Here is a 16,481-nt window from a genome sequence, read left to right on the forward strand (position 1 = left end):
ATAATTGGAACAAAATGAACACTTCTCCACCTTGAAAACTCTGATTGGCAGGCAATGTTCCTTTCAAAAACTAACACAGTTCTCACCAAGAAACAATGTGCTACATGCTCCAGCTTCTAACATAGATGGTTTTTGTTTTAGAGGTACATGTGTTTCTTCAACTCAGCTGAACAGGCCTATTTGGAACAAAATGTGTGTTTCTCCCCCTTGAAAACCTTGATTGGCAGACAGTATTCATTTGTAAAAGTTACTCAGTTCTCACAAGGAAACAATGTGTTAGCTGGTCCTGCTTCTAACTTAGATGGTTTTCTATCAGGAGATACATGTGTTTCTTTAACTGAGCTGAATATGCCTATTTGGAAAAAAATGTGCTTTTATCCCCCTTGAAAACCCTGATTGGCAGGCAGTTTTCCTTTCAAACACTAACTCAATTCTCAAAGAGAAACAATGTGCTACATGCTCCAGCTTCTAATAGAGATGCTTTATTTTCAGAGATACATGTGTTTCTTCAACTCAGCTGAATGGGCGCATTTGGAACAAAACGTGTGTTTGTGCCAATTAAAAAACCTGATGGGCAGGCAGTATTCCTATCAAAAACTAACTCAATTATACCAGGGAAATCATGTGCTAGATGCTCATGCTTCTAAATTAGATGATTTTCTTTTGAGAGGTATGTGTGTTTTTTCAACTTAGCTGAATAGGCATATTTGGAATAAAATGGGCCTGCCCTCCTTGAAAACCCGGTTGAGCAGGCAGTATTTCTTTGAAAAACTAACTTAATTATAACAGGAAAACAATGTGCTAATTGCTCCACCTTCCAAAATTGATTCTTTTCTTTCCAGAGAACCATGTGTTTCTTCAACTCAGCTGAATAGGCTTATTTGGAACAAAATATGCATCTCTCCCCCTTCAAAAACCTAATAGGTAGGCAGTTTTACTCTCAAACACTAACTCAATTCTCACAAGGAAACCATGTGCTAGTTGCTCCACCTTCCATCATAGATGGTTTTCCTTCAAGATATATGTGTTTCTTCAAGTCAGCTGATAGCCCTGTTTTGAACAAAGAGAGGTGTTGAACCCCTTGAAAACCACATTGGCAGACAGTATTCCTTTCTAAAAGTTACTCATCATTCACAGGGAAACAATGTGCTACATGCTCCTGCTTCTAACTTCCATGGTTTTATTTCAGGAGATACATGTGTTTCTTCAACTCAACTGAATAGGCCTATTTGGAACAAAATGTGTGTTTCTGTGCCTTGAAAACACTGATGGGCAGGCAGTATTCCATTCAAAAGTTAATTCAATTCTCACAGGGAAACAATGTGCTAGATGCTCCTGCTTCTAATTTACATGGATTATGTTCAAGAGATACATGTGTTGAGAGATAGGTGTGTTCTTCAATTCAGCTGAGAAATATGTTTTGAACAAAGAGAGCTGTTCTCCCCCTTGAAAACCCTGATTGGCAGGAAATTTTCCTTTGCAAAAGTTGCTCAATTCTCACAGGGTAATAATGTGCTACATGCTCCTGCTTCTAACTTCAATGGTTTTATTTCAAGAGATACATGTATTTCTTCAACTCAGGTGAATAAGCCTATTTGGAACCAAATGTGCATTTCTTCTCTTTGAAACGCTGAGTGGCAGGCAGTATTCCTTTCAAAAACTAACTCAATTCTCACAGGGAAACAATGTGCTAGATGCTCCACCTTCTAACATAGACACTTTTGAGAGGTACATGTGTTTCTTCAACTCAGCTGAGTAGGCCTATTTGGAATAAAATGTTCTTTTCTATTCCTTGAAAACCCTGATGCACAGGCAGTATTCCTTTCAACAATTAACCCAGTTCACACCAAGAAAAAATATGCTACATGTTCCAGCTCCAAACATAGATGCTTTTCTTTCACAGATACATGTGTTTCTTCAACCCAGCTTAATAGTCCCATTTGCAACAAAATGTACATTTGTCCCCCTTGAAAACCCTGATGGGCAGGCAGTATATCTTTCAAAAACTAACTCAATTATCACAGTGAAACAATGAGCTAGATGCTCATGCTTCTAACTTAGATGTATTTCTTCAATAGGTACATGTATTTCTCCAACTTAGCTTAATAGGTCTATTTGGAACAAAATATGCCTTTTCCCCTTGAAAACCCTGATGGGCAGGGAGTATTCCTTTCAAAAACGAACTCAATTCTCATAGGGAAGCAATGTGCTAGATGCTCCACCATCTAATGTAGATGGTTTCCTTTCAAGAGATTCAAGTGTCTCTTCAATTCGCATGAAAAGATCTATTTGGAAAAGAATGTGTATTTCTCCCCTTTGAAAACCATGATGTGCAGGCAGTATTCTTTTCAAAAACTAACTCCGTACTGACAGGGAAACAATGTGCTAAATGCTTCCACTCCTAACAGAGATGGTTTTCTGTCAAGAGATACATGTTTTTCAACAATTCAGGTGAATAGGCATATTTGGAATCAAATGTGTTTCTCCACACTGAAAAACCCATTGAGCAGGCAGTATACATTCAAAACTACTCAGTTCTCACAGGGACCCAATGTGCTAGATGCTCCACCTTCTAATGTTGATGGTTTTCTTTTAAGAGATACAAGTATTTCTTCAATTCACATGAAAAGACCTATTTGGAACAAAATGTGTATTTCCCCCCTTGAAAGCCTCAATTGGCACGCAGTATTCCTTTCTAATTATTACCCAATTCTCACAGGGAATCAATGTGCTAGATGCCTCACCTTCTAACGTAGATGGGGTTTTTTTTGAGAAACATGTGTTTCTTCAATTTAGATGACTAGGCCTATTTGATACAAGATGACCATTTCTCAACTTTCAAATTCCTGATTGGCATGCAGTATTACTTTCAAAAACTAACTCAAATCTCACAGGGAAACAATGTGTCACCTGCTCCTGCTTCTTTTTTTTTATTATTATTATTCATATGTGCATACAAGGTTTGGGTCATTTCTCCCCCCTGCCCCCACCCCCTCCCTTACCACCCACTCTGCCCCCTCCCTCTCCCCCCTACCCCCTCAATACCCAGCAGAAACTATTTTGCCCTTATTTCTAATTTGGTTGTAGAGAGAGTATAAGCCATAATAGGAAGGAACAAGGGTTTTTGCTGGTTGAGATAAGGATAACTATACAGGGAGTTGACTCACATTAATTTCCTGTGCATGTGTGTTACCTTCTATGTTAATTCTTTTTGATCTCACCTTTTCTCTAGTTCCTGGTACCCTTTTCCTATTGGCCTCAGTTGCTTTTAAGGTATCTGCTTTAGTTTCTCTGCATTAAGGACAACAAATGCTAGCTAATTTTTTAGGTGTCTTACCTATCCTCACCCCTCCCTTGTGTGCTAAAGCTTTTATCATGTGCTCAAAATCCAATCCCCTTGTTGTGTTTGCCCTTGATCTAATGTCCACATATGAGGGAGAACATATGATTTTTGGTCTTTTGGGCCAGGCTAACCTCACTCAGAGTGATGTTCTCCAATTCCATCCATTTACCAGCGAATGATAACATTTCGTTCTTCTTCATGGCTGCATAAAATTCCATTGTGTATAGATACCACATTTTCTTAATCCATTCATCAGTGGTGGGGCATCTTGGCTGTTTCCATAACTTGGCTATTGTGAATAGTGCCGCAATAAACATGGGTGTGCAGGTGCCTCTGGAGTAACCTGTGTCACAGTCTTTTGGGTATATCCCCAACAGTGGTATTGCTGGATCAAATGGTAGATCAATGTCTAGCTTTCTAAGTAGCCTCCAAATTTTTTTGGAGAGTGGTTTTACTAGTTTACATTCCCACCAACAGTGTAAGAGGGTTCCTTTTTCCCCGCATCCTCGCCAACACCTGTTTTTCGTGGTGTTGCTGATGATGGCTATTCTAACAGGGGTGAGGTGGAATTTTAGTGTGGTTTTAATTTGCATTTCCTTTATTGCTAGAGATGGTGAGCATTTTTTCATGTGTTTTTTGGCCATTTGAATTTCTTCTTTTGAGAAAGTTCTGTTTACTTCACTTGCCCATTTCTTTATTGGTTCATTAGTTTGGGGAGAATTTAGTTTTTTAAGTTCCCTATATATTCTGGTTATCAGTCCTTTGTCTGATGTATAGCTGGCAAATATTTTCTCCCACTCTGTGGGTCTTCTCTTCAGTTTAGAGACCATTTCTTTTGATGAACAGAAGCTTTTTAGTTTTATGAGGTCCCATTTGTCTACTCTATCTCTTAGTTCTTGTGCTGCTGGGGTCTCGTTGAGAAAGTTCTTACCTATACCTACTAACTACAGAGTATTTCCTACTCTTTCGTGTATCAACTTTAGAGTTTGTGGTCTGATATTAAGATCCTTGATCCATTTTGAGTTAATATTGGTATAGGGTGATATACATGGATCTAGTTTCAGTTTTTTGCAGACTGCTAACCAGTTTTCCCAGCAGTTTTTGTTGAAAAGGCTGCTATTTCTCCATCATATATTTTTAGCTCCTTTGTCAAAGACAAGTTGGTTATAGTTGTGTGGCTTCATATCTGGGTCCTCTATTCTGTTTCACTGGTCTTCATGTCTGTTTTTGTGCCAGTAAGTGCTGTTTTTATTGTTATTGCCTTGCAATATAGTTTGAAGTCAGGTATTGTGATACCTCCTGCATTGTTCTTTTGACTGAGTATTGCCTTGGCTATTCGTGGCTTCCTGTGTTTCCACATAAATTTCACAGTAGATTTTTCGATCTCTTTAATGATTGTCATTGGAATTTTGATGGGAATTGCATTAAACATGTAGATTACTTTTGGGAGTATCGACATTTTTACTATGTTGATTCTACCAATCCAAGAGCATGGGAGATCTCTCCACTTTCTATAGTCTTCCTCAATCTCTTTCTTCAGAAGTGTATAGTTTTCCTTGTAGAGGTCTTTCACATCTTTTGTTAGGTTTACACCTAGGTATTTGATTTTTTTTGAGGCTATTGTAAATGGAATTGTTTTGTACATTTGGTCATTGTTAGTGTATAGAAATGCTAATGATTTTTCTATGTTGATTTTATATCCTGCTACCTTGCTGTAGCTATTGATGATGTCTAGAAGCTTCTGAGTAGAGTTTTTTGGGTCTTCAAGGTATAGGATCATGTCGTCTGCAAATAAGGATATTTTGACAGTATCTTTACCTATTTGTATTCCTTTTATTCCTTCTTCTTGCCTAATTGCTCTGGCTAGGAATTCCAGTACTATGTTGAATAGGAGTGGAAATAGTGGGCATCCTTGTCTGGTTCTTGATTTTAGAGGGAATGGTTTCAGTTTTTCTCCATTAAGTATAATGCTGGCTGTAGGTTTGTCATATATAGCTTTTATAATGTTGAGGTACTTTCCTTGTATTCCTTGTTTTCTTAGAGCTTTTATCATGAAATGGTGTTGGATCTTATCAAAGGCTTTTTCTGCATCTATTGAGATGATCAAGTCGTTTTTGTCTTTGCTTCTGTTAATGTGGTTTATTACATTTATTGATTTTCGTATGTTGAACCACCCCTGCATCCCTGGGATGATGCCTACTTGGTCATGGTGAATGATCTTTTTGATGTGTTGTTGAATTCGGTTTACCATTATTTTGTTGAGGATTTTTGCGTCAATGTTCATTAAGGAGATTGGCCTATAGTTCTCCTTTTTGGAGGTGTCTTTTCCTGGTTTTGGGATAAGTGTAATACTGGCTTCATAAAAGGTATTTGGCAGTTTTTCTTCCCTTTCTATTTCATGGAACAGTTTAAGGAGGGTTGGTATCAGTTCTTCTTTAGAGGTCTGATAGAATTCAGCAGAGAATCTATCAGGTCCTAGACTTTTCTTATGGGGAGACTCTTGATTGTTGCTTCAATTTCATTTTGTGTTATAGATCTATTCAGGTGATTAATTTAGTCTTGGTTGCATTTTGGATGGTCATATGTATCTAGAAATCTGTCCATTTCTTTAAGATTTTCAAATTTATTTGAATATAGGTTCTCAAAGTAGTCTCTGATGATTTCCTGGACTTCCATGGTGTTTGTTGTTATCTCCCCTTTTGCATTCCTGATTCTACTAATTGGGGTTTTTCTCTCCTCATTTTAGTCAGGTTTGCCAGGGGTCTATCGATCTTGTTTATTTTTTGAAAGAACAAACTTTTTGTTTCATTAATTTTTTTAATGGTTTTTTTTTGTTTCTATTTCGTTGATTTCAGCTCTTATTTTGCTCCTGCTTCTAATTTAGATGTTTTTCTTTTGAGAGACACCTGTGTTTCTTCAACTCAGCTTAACAGGACTATTTGGAAAAAATGCGCTTTTCTACCCCTTAAAAACCCTGATGCACAGGCAGTATTCCTTTCAAAATCTACATAAAATCTCCTAGGGAAACAATGTGCTAGATGTTCCACCTTGTTACATAGATGGATTTTTTCAACAGATACAAGTGTTTCTTTTATTTGCATAAAAAAACCTTTTTGGAGCAAAATGTGCCTTTTGCCCTTGAAAACCCTGATGGGCAGGCCATATTCCTTTGAAAAACTAACTCAGTTCTAATTGAGGAACAATGTGCTAGATGCTCCACCTTGTAACGTAGATGGATTTTTTTCAACAGATACAAGTGTTTCTTTTATTCACATGAAAAAACCTACTTGGAACAAAATGTGTATTTCTCCCCCTTCAAATCTCCAGTTGTCAGGCAGTATTACTTTATAATAGTTACTCAGTTCTCACAGGGAAACAATGTGCTGGGTCCTCAACCTTCTTATGTAGATGGTTTTGTTTCAGGAGATACATAGGTTTCTTCAATTTACCTCAATAAGCCAATTAGGAACAAAATGGCCATTTCTCAAGTTTCAAATCCCTGATAGGCATGCAGTATTCCTTTCAAAAACGAACTCAATTCTCACAAGGAATCAATGTGCTAGATGTGCCTGCTTATAACATATATGTTTTTCTTTTGACATACACATGTCTTTATTCAACTCAACTGAGTAGGCTTATTTGGAAAAAATGTGCTTTTTTGCCCCTTGAAAATACTGATGCACAGACAGTATTCTATTCAAAACCCAACTCAGTTCACACAGAGAAACAATATGCTACATGTTCCAGCTTCTAACATAGATGCTTTAATTTCTCAGATACATGTGTTTCTTCAACTCAGCTTAGTAGGCCCATTTGCAACAAACATACATTTGTCCCCGTTGAAAACCCTGATGGGCATGCAGTATTTCTTTCAAAAACTAACTCAGTTGTCACAGGGAAACAATGAGCCTGATGCTCATGCTTCTAACTTAGATGGATTTCTTCAATAGGTACATGTGTTTCTCCAACTCAGCTTAATAGGCCTATTTGGAACAAAATGTGCCTTCTCCCCTTGAAAACCTTGATGGGCAGGGAGTATTCCTTTCAAAAACGAACTCAATTCTCATAGGGAAACAATGTGCTAGTTGCTCCACCTTCTAACATAGATGGTTTTCTTTTGGGAGACGAATGTGTTTCTTCAACTCAGCTGAATAGTCCTATTTGGATCAAAATATGCATTTCTCCCCCTGGAAAATGCTAATAGATAGGCAATTTTCCTCTCCAAACTAACTCAGTTCTCACAGGAAAACAATATGTTAGAAACTCCACCATCTAATGTAGATGGTTTTCTTTCAAGAGATTCAAGTGTTTCTTCAATTCACATGAAAAGACCTATTTGGAACAGAATGTTTATTTCTCCCCTTTGAAAACTGTGATGTGCAGGCAGTATTCCTTTCAAAAACTAACTCCATACTGATAGGGAAACAATGTGCTAAATGCTCCCACTCCAAACAGAGATGGTTTTCTGTCGAGAGATACATGTTTTTCAACAATTCAGGTGAATAGGCATATTTGGAACTAAATGTGTTTCTCCACGTTGAGATACCTGTTGAGCAGGCAGTATTCCTATCAAAACTAACTCAGTTCTCACAGGCACACAATGTTAGATGTTCCACCTTGTAACGTGGATGGATTTTTTTTGATAGATACAAATGTTGCTTTTTTTCACATGAAAAATCCTATTTGGGACAAATACTGTCAGGCAGTATTAGTTTCTAATAGTTACTCAATTCTCACAGGGAAAGAATGTGCTGGGTACTCCCCCTTCTTACATAGATGGTTTTGTTTCAGGAGATACATGGATTTCTTCAATTTACCTCAATAGGCCAATTAGGAACAAAATGGCCATTTCTCAAGTTTCAAATCCCTGATAGGCATGCAGTATTCCTTTCAAAAACTAACTCAATTCTCACAGGGAAACAATGTGCTAGATGCTCCTCCTTCTAACATAGATGTTTTTCTTTTGAAATACACATGTCTTTATTCAACTCAACTGAGTAGGCCTATTTGGAAAAAAAGTGCTTTTTTATCCCTTGAAAACCCTGATTCACAGGCAGTATTCTTTTCAAAAACCAACTTGGTTCACACAGAGAAACAATATGCTACATGTTCCAGCTTCTAACATAGATGCTTTTCTTTCACAGATACATGTGTTTCTTCAAGTCTGCTGAATGGGCTTTTTTGGACCAAAATGTCCATTTCTCTCCCTTGAAAACCCTAATTGGAAGGCAGTATTCCTTTCAAAAACTAACTCAATTCTCACAGAGAAACAATGTGCTAGATGCTCCACTTTCAAACGTTTATGGTTTTTTTTGACAGCTACATGTGCTTTTTTAATTCAGCTGAATAGGCGTTCTTGAACAAATGAGCTTTCCTCTCCCTTGAAAATCCTGATAGGCATGCAGTATTACTTTCAAAAATAACTCAGTTCTCACATAGAATTCTTTATTCTTCTAACTTATATGGTTTTCTTTCAAAAGGAACATGTGTTTCTTCATCTCAGCTGAAGAGGCTTATTTGGAACAAAATGTGCCTTTTCCCCTTGAAAACCCTGATTTGCTGGCCATATTCCTTTGAAAAACTACCTCAATTCTAACAGGGGAACAATGCATTACATGCTCCACCTTCTAATATAGATGGTTGTCTTTCTAGAGATAAATGCGTTTTTTCAACTCAACTGAACAGGCCTATTTGGAACAAAATGAGCGTTTCTCCCACTGGAAAGCCCTAGTAAGTAGGCAGTATTCCTCTCAAAAACTAACTCAATATTCAAAGTGAAACAATGTGCTAGATGTTCCACATTCTAATATAGATAGTTTTCTTTCAAGAGATACATGTGTTTTTCCAATTCAGCTGAGAAATATGCTTTGAACAAAGAGAGGTATTCTCCCCCTTGAAAACACTGACTGGCAGTAAATTTTCCTTTGTAAAAGTTACTCAATTCTCACAGGGTAACAATGTGCTACATGCTCCTGCTTCTAACTTCGATGGTTTTACTTCAGGAGATACATGTGTTTCTTCAATTCAGGTGAGTAGGCCTATTTAGAACCAAATGTGCATTTCATTTTATGGAAACCCTGAGTGGCAGGCAGTATTCCTTTCAAAAACTAACTCAATTCTCACAGGAAAATACTGTGCTAGATGCTCTGCCTTCTAACATAGACATTTTTATTTCAAGAGGTACATGTGTTTCTTCAACTCAGCTGAGTAGGCCTATTTGGAAAAAATGTCCTTTTTACCCCTTCAAAACCCTGATGCACAGGCAGAATTCCTTTCAAAAATTAACTCGGTTCACACAGAGAAACAATATGCTACATGTTCCAGCTTCTAACATAGATGCCTTTCTTTCTCAGATACATGTGTTTTTTCATCTCATCTTAATAGGCCCATTTGCAACAAAACATACATTTGTCCCCATTGAAAACCCTGATGGGCAGGCAGTATTTCTTTCAGAAACTAACTCAATTGTCACAGGGAAACAATGAGCTACATGCTCATGCTTCTAATTTAGATGGATTTCTTCAATAAGTGCATGCGTTTCTCCAACTCAGCTTAATAGGCCTATTTGGAACAAATGTGCCTATTCCCCTTGAAAACCCTGATGGGCAGGGAGTATTCCTTTCAAAAATGAACTCAATTCTCATAGGGAAACAATGTGCTAGATGCTCCACCTTCTAACGTAGATGATTTTCTTTCGGGAGACACGTGTTTCTTCAACTCAGCTGAATAGTCCTATTTGGAGCACAATATGCATTTGTCCGCCTGGAAAACGCTAATAGATAGGCAATTTTCCTCTCCAAAATAACTCAGTTCTCACAGGGAAACAATATGCTAGATGCTCCACCATCTAATGTAGATGGTTTTCTTTCAAGAGATTCGTTTCTTCAATTCACATGAAAAGACCTATTTGGAACAGAATGTCTATTTCTCCTCTTTTAAGACTGTGATGTGCAGGCAGTATTCCTTTCAAACACTAACTCCGTACTGACAGGAAACAGTGTGCTAAATGCTCCCACTCCTAATAGAGATGGTTTTCTGTCGAGAGATACATGTTTTTCAACAATTCGGTTGAATAGGCATATTTGGAATCAATTGTGCGTTTCTGCCCCTTGAACACCCTGATTGACAGGCAGTATTCTTTTCAAAAACTAACTCAATTCTCAAAGGGAAACATGTACTAGATGCTCCACCTTCTAACGTAGATGGTTTTCTTTTGATAGATACATGTGTTTCTTCAAATTAGCTGATAGGAGTAAATGGATCAAAATGAGAGATTCTCCTCCTCGAAAACCCTTACTGCCAGGCAATATTCCTTTCAAAAACTAACGCAGTTCTCAATGTGAAACAGTGTGCTAGATGCTCCACTTTCTGACAGAGATAGCTTTCCTTTAAAAATACCTGTGTTTCTTCACTTCAGCTGAAGAGGCCTATTTTGAACAAAGAGAGGTGTTCTCCCCCTTGAAAACCCTGATTGGCAGCAGTATTCTTTTCTAAAAGATACTCAGTATTCACAGGGAAACAATGTTCTACATGCTCCTGCTTCTAACTTCCATGGTTTTATTTCGGGAGATACATGTGTTTCTTCAACTCAGGTGAATAGGCCAATAAGAAAAAAAAATGCATTTCTCAACTTTGTAATCCCTGATTGGCAGGTAGTATTCCTTTTAAAAACTAACTCAGTTCTCACAGAGAAACAATGTGCTACATGCTCCAGCTTCTAACATAGATGTTTTTCTTTTCAGAGGTACATGTGTTTCTTGAATTCAGCTGAATAGGCCTGTTTTGAACCAAGTGAGGTGTTCTCCCCCTTGAAGATCCTGTATGGCACACAGTATTCCTTTCTAAAAGTTACTCAGTTTTCACAGGGAAGTAATGTGCTAGACGCTCCTCCTTCTAAATTAGATGGTTTTATTTCTAGAGATACATGTGTTTCTTCAAATTAGCTGAATAGGCACAACTTGAACAAAATGAGCAGTTCTCCATGTTGAAAACCCTGATTCGCAGGCAGTATTCCTCTTGAAAACTAACTCAATTCTCAAAGATGATGCTAGATGCTTGAACTTCTATCATAGTGGTTTTCTTTTGAGAGATACGTGTGTTTATTCAACTTATCTGAATAGGTGTAAATGGAACAAAATGAGCATTTCTCAATGTTGAAAACCCTAATGACCAGGCAGTATTCCGTTCAAAAACTAAATCAGTTCTCACCAGGAAACAATGTGCTAGATATACCACCTTCTAACATAGATAGTTTTCTTTGGAGAGATACCTGTGTTTCTTCAATTCAGATGAAGAGGCCTATTTTGAACAAAGTAAGGTTTTTTCCCTTTGAAAACCCGGATTGGCAAGCAGTATTCATTTCTAAAAGCTATTCAATTCCCACAGGGAAATAATGTGCTAGATTCTCCTGCTTCTAACTTAGTTGGTTTTCTTTTGAGAGACACATGTGTTTCTTCAACTCAGCTGAATAGGCCACTATGGAACAAAATGTCCTTTTCTCCCCTTTGAAAACCGTGATGGTCGGCAGTATTCCTTTCAAAAACTAACTGCATACTCACAGGGAAACAATATGCTAAATGCTCCTACTCCTAACAGAGATGGTTTTCTGTCAAGAAATACTTGTGATTCAGCAATTCAGCTGAATAGGCCTATTTGGAACCAAATGTGTTTCTCCACATTGAAAACCCTGTTAAGCAGGCAGTATTCCTTTCAAAACTAACTCAGTTCTCACAGGGAAAGAATGTGCTAGATGCTCCACCTTCTAAAATAGACAGTTTAATTTCGAGAGGTACATGTATTTCTTCAACTCAGCTGAGTAGGCCTATTTGGAAATAATGCACATTTCTACTGCTTGAAAACCCCGATGCGCAGGCAGTATTCCTTTCAAAAACTAACTCAGTTCACAAAAAGAAACCATATACTACATGTTCCAGCTTGTAAAATAGATGCTTTTCTTTCACAGATACATGTGTTTCTTCAACTCAACTGAATAGGTATATTTGGAACAAAATGTGCATTTCTCCTCCTTGTAAACCCTGATTGGAAGGCAGTATTGCTTTCAAAAACTAACTCAATTGTCACAGAGAAACAATGTGCTAGATGCTACACCTTCTAATGTAAATGGGTTTTTTTTGACAGATTCATGTGCTTCTTTAATTCAGCTGAGTAGGCCTGTTTTGAGAAAAATGAGGTATTCTCCCCCTTGAAAATCCTGTAGGGCAGGCAGTATTCCTTTCTAAAATTTACTCAATTCTTCCAGGGAAACAACATGCTAGATGCTCCTGCTTCTAATTCAGATGGTTTTATTTCGAGAGCAACATGTGTTTCTTCAACTCAGCTGAATAAGTCTATTTGGAACAAAATGTGGCTTTTCCCCTTGAAAACCCTGATGGGCAGGCCGTATTTCTTTGAAAAACTAACTCAATTCTAACACCCTGTACTAGCATCATAGCTAATCATTCTTTATATCCTGAATTCTGAATTTTTGCATCTCTTCTTAATCACCTCCCTGTTACAATCAAGATGTTTCTAGAGCTCACTTCATCACTACATATACTAAAATTGGAATGATACAGAGATCAGCATGGCCCTTGCATGACAATGACACAAATTCAAGAGACATTCTATATTTTCATTACCACTAAACCAACACTCCAGAATATACTCACAGAAACATTACACAAAGATGATGAAGATAACTATAGCCATGAAAGTACGGGAATGAATCAATCTCAGGAGATGAATAGATAAGCAAGTGAAGAATAGAAAAGAAATTAACACACACTCACTACCACAGTCACAGAAAGCAAGAAAATTGCAGAAGTTATCACACAACTCACAATATTAAATTAACCCTCAATGCTAATTGTCTCAAGGCCCCAATCAAATGACATAAATTACAAAGCTCAAATTAAAAGCTAGAGCCTACAGATCATTGTCTACAAGAAATGCATCTAATTGCCAAAAACAAACATTGTTTTAGGGTCAAAAAAGATTTTTCAAGCAAGTTGACCCTGAAAATAAGCAGGAGAAGCAATACTATATTTGATAAAGTAAAATTCCAACCTAAACTTATAAGAAGTGACAAAGGTCACATCACACTAATAAAAAGAGGAAATAACAATTGTTAACTTACATTCACCCAATGTCAGCATACATGACTTTATTAAACAAACACTACTGAACTTTTTTTATTAAATGAAATCCTAAAGCAAAACTCCAAAAATATTACTGAAATTTAAAGCACTGTAGACCCCAACCAACCCCAAGACCAATAAATAAATCATCCAGTCAAAAAGAATCAACAAAGAAACCACAGAATTAAATTATACCATAGAAAAAATGGAATTAACAGACTTCTACAGAGTACTTCATTCAGTAGCAGCACAATGCGTATTTTTCTGAGCATCCCCTGGAACTTTCTTTAAAATAGATAACATTTTAGGACACAAAACAAGTCTTAAAAAATGGGAGAAAATTTAAATTAATCTCTATATCCTGTCAGAGCACAGTGGAACTTAACAAAAGAAGAAACTACAGAAAATATTCATGCACATAGATATTGAACATCATGTTTTCATGTTTCTCATCATATTTTCATGTTTCTCATCATGTTTTTGAATGATGAGAGGGTCATTAAAGTGGAAATAAAACAATTCTGGAATCTAATGAAAGTTAAGACACAACCTACCATATGTTATCAGATACAGCATAAGTAGTTCTAAAGAGAAAGTTTATAGCTATTAGTGGTAGGAAGAGCAATGGATAGCTTAGATTGATTTAACCACAACATATATGAAGGGAAAATAGTAAGGGAAAATCTACACTGAACAATGAAAAGACAACTAAATAATGAAGGACAGGTAAATAAAACAGGATATGTTAATATGAGGGCACTGATGGGAGGACTAGGGTAAATGAAGAGCTTAAAGAGAATGAATATGCTTGATGTACTTTCTGTACATGTGTAAATGTGGAACATAGAAACCTATTGAAGTAGGAAGGAGAATAATGAAGGGACTGAACCAACTTAGGGTAAATTGTACACATATGGACATGTCAAAACAAAACCCCTGTACGGCTATTATGTACTAATAAACATGTTTAAAAAACATTTTTAAATCCTCAAAAAACAATTACTAAAAACACACAGAGAGATTTAAAATAAATTACTTAATGCTGCATCTCAAAGTACTAGGCAAGCAAGAACATGCTAAAGTTAAATTAGAAGACAAGAGATACTTTTAAAAAACAAGGCTGAAATTTAAAAAAATCAAGATCCAAAAGGCTATGCAAGGAATCAAGGCAACCAAAAGTTGGTTTTTTGTAAATATAAGTAATATTTATAGGCCCTTAGCCAATCTGAATAAAAAGAGGAAGAAAACACATGAATAAATAAAATTAGACATGAGAAAGCAGAAATGACAACAAATTTCAATGAAATACAAGTATCACTTGGGAATACATTGAAAATCTGTACACAAAGTGGAAAATTAACAAATATATAAACGCCAAAATGCAGTTGACCATTCAAACTTGAAACCAGAGGACATAATCCATGTAAATAAATCTCTAACAAGCAATAATATTGAATCAGTAATAAAACAGTCTCATAACAAAGAAAAGCCCAGAACTCAATGGTTTATTGGTACCTTTAAAGAAGAACTAATACCAACACTCCTCAAACTTTTCCATAAAATGGAGAGAACAAGAACATTATCAACTCATCCTATGAAGCCAGTATTATATTGATTCTATAAATGGACAAGGATACAACAAACAGAATTATATGCCAATCTCTTAGTGTACATAGATGCAGAATTCTCAATAAAATCCTGGCAAATTGAATTCAACAACACATCAAAAAGATCATTGAACTATATCCAAGTCAGTTTCACTCCAGAGATGCAGGGATGGTTCAACATAAGCAATTCAATAAATGTGAATACAGCAAGTACAAAACACATGGTCAAAGATCACATGACCATCTCAATAGATGAAGGAAGTCTTTGACAAAATTCAGCATCATTTCATGGTAAAAGCTCTGAAGAAACTGGGAATAAGAGGAATGTATCTAAACATAATAAAGGCTATTTATAACCTATAATCATACTAAATGGAGAAAAAGTGAAACCATTTCCTATAAAATCAGGAATGAGGCAAGGATATTCATCCTCCCCATCCTTATGCATACAGCTTACAATTCCTTAGTTGGATTTACCCCTCCATCTATCTCCATTTTTCCCAATCCCAACCTCTTAGAATGACTTCAGAAGTTCTCAACTTTCTGTTTTCATATATGGATACAAAATACATCCACTGTATCCACTCTCACTCCCCTTTCCTTGTACCAATGTCCTTACACAGGTACCCTCCCCCAGAAAAGATTTTTATTGATGACATTCATTTTTTAAAATAGTGTATATTGATAGTCCAAGGGGTTTTGTGGGATGGTAAATGTTCTAAATAAGTTGTTTTCAAAATACCACTTACATCCTTTTTTTGACAAGTATCATAATAGAGCATTTTCAGCCAAAATTACTGAGGTTTCAATTCAAAAATGGTAATGGACTGAGATCAATCTTATGAACCACAGACACAGTTCCCAGAGTGGACTATTTTGCAGGATGGGAAACCTTATACTTAAATTTTTTTGGAATGGAAGTTACATGATCCTTTGCAGTAGAACATAAAATAGCATTGCGATTCAAAATGAATGTGGCTTCAAATTGAAAATGGTGATAGATTGAGATAAAGATGATTAAAAAGGACTGAAGTCCCAGAGTGGAACATTGTGAAGATGGTAAAGCTTGTAATTAAGTTGGTTTTAGAATGACAGTTACATATTTCTTTGCCATACAATATAATATAGCATTATGAACCAAAATGAATGTGGCTTCAATTTGAAAATTCTGACCTATTGAGTTGAATCCTGTGAAACACAGACAATATTCCCATAAGGAACTTTGTGTGGGATGGTGAAGCTTTTCACTAAGTTGTTTTTAGAATGTCATTTACATGTTTCTTTTCAATAGAGAATAATATAACATTATTACTCAAGATGAATGTTCCTTCAATTTCAAAATGTTGATAGACTTAAATAACTACAATGAAACACAGAATTTGCAGAGTGGAACAT

The 16,481-nt window shown here is 36.4% G+C and overlaps 1 pseudogene; it reads left to right on the plus strand.

The window, feature by feature from the left end:
• The first annotated feature begins 12,876 nt into the window (after positions 1–12,876).
• LOC141420336 (U6 spliceosomal RNA) lies at positions 12,877–12,976 on the plus strand (annotated as a pseudogene).
• Positions 12,977–16,481: the final 3,505 nt, after the last annotated feature.

This window comes from Castor canadensis, unplaced genomic scaffold, assembly GCF_047511655.1.
Source record: "Castor canadensis unplaced genomic scaffold, mCasCan1.hap1v2 HAP1_SCAFFOLD_124, whole genome shotgun sequence".
Classification (NCBI taxonomy): Eukaryota; Metazoa; Chordata; class Mammalia; order Rodentia; family Castoridae; genus Castor; species Castor canadensis.